Source organism: Lepus europaeus, chromosome 18 (assembly GCF_033115175.1).
Source record: "Lepus europaeus isolate LE1 chromosome 18, mLepTim1.pri, whole genome shotgun sequence".
Lineage (NCBI taxonomy): Eukaryota > Metazoa > Chordata > Mammalia > Lagomorpha > Leporidae > Lepus > Lepus europaeus.
The window spans coordinates 24,173,314-24,179,820 of NC_084844.1; positions in this window are offsets into that span (position 1 = coordinate 24,173,314).

Sequence of the window (6,507 nt, forward strand, 5' to 3'; positions counted from 1 at the left end):
AAGTCTGTTGTTTCTGTAGTGGCCTCACTTGCCAAAGGGTTGCAAACCTTTGGAGTGTAGAGATGATGAAAATCTGAGGAGTGGGACCAGCCAGCCCTTGGAAAGCACTGTGACGTAACTGAGCGAAGCAGGAGGCGCCAGCGTTGAGACATCCTGGAAAAGCTGCTCTGGCGACGAGACTCTCCTCCCTCCAAGAAGCCGCAGTAACCCAGCTTGTGAGAAGCTGTGGGGCTCTGTGGTGCCTCTCGGTGGATGCTGCAGGTCCCAAGTGCCCATCCCAGGGAGTGTGTGGCCAGTGCTGCCCTGGCAGTCTCCTGGGCATAGCGGCAGAGTCTAGAGGTACAGGCTGTGATCGTGAGCTTGCAGCTACCTGTGTACTCTGGTTCGTCTCGGTCCTTTAATGCTCGTAGTAGTGTCCTAAGGGATGGAACAGAACTCTAAGAAAACACTTTTTACTCCTATGCTTCAATTTACAGGGGTTTTCCCACTCGTGGTTAGAAGGGTCAGTTGTCAAATAGCTTTCTCTTATTTTGGAGTTGGCTGATGTAAACCAGATGAAAGGATTCTTAAAGGGGAAAAAGACTGAAAAGAAAAAGAAAAGAAACTACCCTAATTCCTGCCAGTAACTTGAAGAAAAAGGGGTAAAAATTCAGGTAATAGTTTTCTGTTCTTCATAAAGGGTAGAGTAGGCTTTTGTTGTTGTTGTTTAGTACACAATTAGGCTGCGATTTTCATCATCTTGTTTTGTAACTTTAGAAGATTTAGGTTTAAACACAGTCCCTTCATGTTCTCCCTGCTTGGAGCTGAGTGTATGGGCCCCTGCTCCCAGCCCCTTAGAGGTGCTTTGTCCAGGATCGCACTGATTAGTCAGGGCCTCAGGCCAAGTTGGTCAGCACTGCTGCGGGGCTGACCTCCTTTTGCTGCTGGCAGGTAGAGTGAGTGTTGCAGCCTGTAGGCTTTTTCTGGCAGCAAGAAGATACAAGAACTCCAGGAAGGCCTGTGGAGGGGCTGCTGCCACTACGCATGCACCCAGGGAGTGAGGTCCTGCAGGGGGCAGAGAGGAGCAGACCTTCGAGGTAACTAAGGGCCAAGCACTCTGGTGACCTGCTATGCTTCTGAAGACCTATGCTTCATTTAAACTGACTTCCACCCCCCGCCCCAAGATTGGTGGATTTATTTGAAAGTTACACAAGCAGAGCGTGAGGTTGCCATCTGCTAGTTCACTCCCTTACATGGCCACAATGGCCAGAGTTGGATTGATCCTGGAGCCAGGAGCTTACTCCAGCTCTCCCATGCGGGTGCAGGGGCCCAAGCACTTGGGTCATCTACTGCTTTCCCAGGCCATAACAGAGAGCTGGATAGGAAGTGGAGCAGCCAAGACTCGAACTGGTGCCCATGTGGGATGCTGGCATGGCAGGCGGTGGTTTTACCTGCTATACCACAGCACCAGCCCTGTAGACCCACTGTTTAACCCTCTGCCCTGTATGGATCTCCCCAATGAAGCTAAGGGGTAAATAGTGATCTAGACATAACTTCATGTCAGGACCTAGCCGCCCTGGCTGACTCCCTCAGCTTGGCTGGGGGAAGCAAAGCAGGACCTACTTAAATGCATGAATGGGAGGCTACTTTCCATAGAGCCCTGCTTCTTTGAGGGGGCAGGCCTCATTCATCCCATTTTACAACCTTCAGCTAAAACAGACCTTGCTGCTCTTCAGGATTCTTCGACAAGTAGTTTAACCAAGTGCCTTGTAGAAAAAAATAATACCCACCTCCCTAAAGTCTCCTACCTCATCCTTTGGGCACTGATGGAAAGCAAGTTTAGCAGCTCAGACTAACCAGTTTAGAGCATGACCTGCTGAAAGGGGGATACCAAGAAGTCTGTAGGTTGATGCTATCCATGGATAAACATAGGTACAGGATTGTCTGCCTCTCAGAAGTCAATTTCCTAGCCAACTGTGGGACTCTAGCAAAATCCACGGGCTTCATCTTCATGGATGGCTAAACCTTGTTTTTTTTTTTTTTCCACTTAACGAGTTTGGTAAGTAAAGGGGACCCACTAAGCTTTGACTTTGTGTTTTGTCAGGGAAGCAAGAGTAACCCTGTGCTTGTTCGCTGGCTTCTCCCAGCAGTCAGTCCTGCTTGCCTCTGGTTCTGAACTTTGTAGCAGAGAACGAGCATGTGTGGATCCTGGGGACACGTGTGCACCTTCCTACCATTTCTAGTCCTTGTTCTGTCCAAAGCTGCTTGGAGTTCAGGTCTGCCTCCTTCAGCTGAGAAACAAACTAGTGCTCTAACTGTCCCTGAGCAGTGATAGTATGGGGCCCTGCTAGAACGGTTTCCAACGTCAGCTGGATAGAAGCCTCCTTTTCCTTCTGAGGCCTTAGAGCTGGCTCCCAGACTGCAGAATAGAGACGGGCTGCACAACACTTTGTACATGATTCCAGTTGCTATTTCAACCAAAGGAAAAAAAACTAAGTTCACCTGGGGAGAGGTGTAGAAAAGAACACAAGCTGGCACTTTTGCCTCATTTCAAATACAAGTTCAGGTTAATACAATCGACTCAGACCTTCCAGTCCTCAGCTACAGGCTAAGGCAGTAACTCAAACAATGGGCTAGTGTCCCACAGCCAGGTTTCAATGTTGCCCTGACTCCCGGGCTATGCAAACAGCAAGCAAATAGTAGGCTTGATCAAAGTCAACCAGGATTTAAAAATCCACCTGGGGCAAATGGGCTTTGGTACGAACACAAACCATACCCATAAGATCACAAATGCAGACCTAGTCCTGCTGAATATTTTAACACAGGCTGAACAAAAAGTATAAAAGTGGAACTGTTAGCATGTAGTCTCAACTTAGTTCAGCCTTGCCTTACCTCTGCTACCTCACTGACCTAAACAAAAACAAACAAAAACCCCCTTGGAACCACTCTGCTTGTCCACACACAGCAGGCTCAATGGCTCAACTTTTCATTCCTGGGTGGTTCTATTTCAGATTTCACTTGCTTCTGACATTCCAATTTATTCAACAGAAATTTACATGGCCAAGGTCAATTAAAAGTCATCCATATACAGGAGATAAACAACTTTAAACATACTGGCTAGGAAATCAGGAGCTTTCGGAGAAAATTCTAACCAAGGTTGTGTAGACTGATATTTGTCTTGGGTCTTAAGCACCTTTTATCAAACTTTCTTGTCCCCTTGCTAAAATACTAGGATGCTACTACCTGATAATTGCTGCCCATTACCAAAAGCCAAGACTCTTCTTAATGCGAACACTGAGCTGTAGCGGTATCTGTCTAGTTCAGTCAGCAACAGGTTGTGTGAATGATGGTATATACCATATAGTAGTGTAGGTGTGTAGTGGGTCATACCAGGTCATACCATCTACGTTTGTGTACGTACACTATGATGGTCAACAAAGACAAAATCGCCTAACAACACATTTCTCAGAAAGTATCCTGTCATTAAGTGATGCAAAAGTCAAACGCTGGATGGAGTAAGATACTAAGGCTTCACTATCAGCTCTAGTTCCTTTTTTTAGATTTATTTATTTGAAAGGCAGTTACAGAGGCAGAGATCTTCCATCTGCTGGTTGACTCCACAGACGGCCACAAAGGCCAGAGCCCGGCTGATCTGAAGCCAGGAGCTTTTTCTGGATCTCCCACACAGGTCCAGAGGCCCAAGGACTTGGGCCATCTTCTGTTTTCCCAGGTCACAGCAGAGAGCTGGATTGGAAGTGGAGCAGCTGAGACTCGAACCAGTGCCCATATGGGATGCTGACACTATAGGCAGCAGCTTAACTTATTATACCACAGCGCCAGCCCCCCAGCTCTAGTTTTAAATAAGAAATGTCCTTGGGCCTGCGCTGTGGTGTAGTGAGTGAGGCTGCTGCCTGTGGTGCTAGCGTCCCATGTGGGTGCCAGTTTGAGTCCTGACTACTCCACTTCTGATCCAGCTTTCTGCTATCACCTGGGAAAGCAGTACAGAATGGCCAAGTCCTTGTGCCCCTGCACCCACGTGGGAAACCCGGAATAAGCTCCTGGGTTTGGATTGGTGAAGCTCCGGCCAGCTGGGAAGTGGACCAGTGGATGGAAGATCTCTTTCTGAAACTCTTTCAAATAAAATGAATCTTAAAAAAAAAAAAAAGTAACAATGTCCTCATGACAAGATCCAACTTGTACATCAGATTAATTCCAGCTCCATCATAGTTTAGGATCTGGTGCTATTGGGAGAAAGAACCAGATACGGGTTTCAGAGTTCTTAGTTCTGCCAAATAATTTTGGTGTAACAATTTCCTCTATCATTTTCTTCCTGACTTTGAGCTATGATTGTTTTAGAAATGCTGATTCCTGATGTCATAAGCCGTAGACCACAAAAATGTGCTGGACAAACACCGCAAGGTCGAGATTTAATCAAATGGAGTCAGTCTGAATACGACCACCACAGAACTGAGTTTAACACCTGGAAATAAGATTCAATTACTACAAGTTATTTAAAATTGGTGGTCAAAACTCAGTACTTGTAAAGTGTAGAAACCACTATTCCTACATACTGTCAGTTAGAGTACTCCATTTGGGGCCGGCACTGTGGCACAGAGGGTTACAGTCCCAGCCTGCAGCACCAGCATCCTATAAGGGCACCAGTTTGAGTCCAGCTGCTCCTCTTCTGATCCAGCCTAGGAAACCAGTGGAAGATGGCCTGAGTCCTCAGGCCCCTGCACCTGTGTAGGGGACTTGGAAGAAGCTCCTGGCTCCTGGCTTCGGATCAGCTCAGCTCTGGCCATTGTGGTCACTTGGGGAATGAACCAGCAGAATGGAAGACCTCCTGGTCTTTGTAACTCTTTTTAAAAAATATTTATTTTTATTTATTTGAAAGTCAGAGTTACACAGAGAGTGAAGGAGAGAGAGAGAGAGAGACAAGTCTTCCATCCACTGGTTCACTCCCCAACTGGCCGCAACAGCTGGAGCTGCACTGATCCGGAGCCAGGAGCCAGGAGCTTCTTCTGGGTTTCCCATGCGGATGCAGGGACCAAGGACTTGGGCACCTTCTATTGCTTCCCCAGGCCATAGCAGAGAGCTGGATCAGAAGTGGAGCAGTAGGGACTTGAACCAGTGCCCATATGGGATGCTGGCATTGCAGATGGTGGCTTTACTCACTATGCCACAGCACCAGCCCCTGTAACTCTCTCAAATAAATAAAAATTCTTTCCAAAAAAAAGTACTCCATTCATTTCTGATACTAAATAGAAACCCAAATGAGAACAAAGGAGGAGCAAGATTTTGACCAGCTCTGTCAGTACAGGCACACCTCCAGATAATGGTGGTGTCACCATATTATATTATTAAGAACTCCTTTTCTAATAGTAGCTATACGTAATAACTTGTTTCCCTTTCAACGTTGAGAAGTCAATGACAGTGTATTTCATGGAAGCCATCCGACACACACATTTCTGCACTGGCTGAGTAAGTGTTCTCCAAACCCTTTCTGAAGCAGACTTAAGATCTGCTGCACCTATCCTTACTTACTTTTCACATTTCTGCGTTCGTGACCACAACCACCACTTAAGAAAAGTTTATCCTTAAACCTTGAATCCCTGATAATTAGTTTTGCAAGATAAAACTGTGAATATCGGTCTTCACCTCAGTTTCCGGTGCAAGCACATCAATTTTATTATCTTCCCTGGGTGGAAACCATAGGGTTTTTGCCACAGCTCAGAAATGACAATGAAGTTGGTTGTAAAGGTTAAGGCTAAAATGGAATAGCAGCCCATTTAGGGTATAAACCAAGGTGAAAATCTTTTTCAGTGTATCTTATGGTATAGAACACAACCAGAATGCCTCTGCCCAGCTCACCCAAACTCGCTCAACTCGCTGATTGCTGTGCTGCTGCCGCCAACTACTGCAAGTGCAAACACAGAACTCTGCCCAGTGAGGCCTCTCCATGACCCAGACCTTTAATAAAGCTCCACTTGGGCCTCCCAAAAACTTCCCTTAAGAGGCTTTTTAAAAGAATTATCTACCCATCGGCTTATCTGAAACAAATGCTTTGTGCTGGTAAGAGTTCAACTGTACACCAAATTGTTTTCAGTGGAAATACTACTTCCCTTTTTAAACACGACAAAAGTTGAATTTTATTTTGGCTCTAAAATTATAAGCAGAAAATGACGTTAAGAAATTGAATGACATTGAAACTCTGTAACACAGGGCCAATTCCTGAAAATTCTGGAGAAGCTGCTTTTAGTCTCTTACCTATCAGAGCCATGAACTAAACCTACTCAACCTATATTGTTTCCTAGAATGGAAGAGGTTACAACTGCTCAATAAATTATAAACTTTTAGCAGTACTGAAGACAAAATGTGATCATCTATACTGCAATCATAAATAATCAGTATTTAGGTAAATTAATATGGTTGAGACAGACCACTTGAACATGTATGCCAGACACCAGAGTTTCAACCCCACAATGTCCAAGAAAAAACCATTCCAACGTAGAAGCCATCTGCACTCCT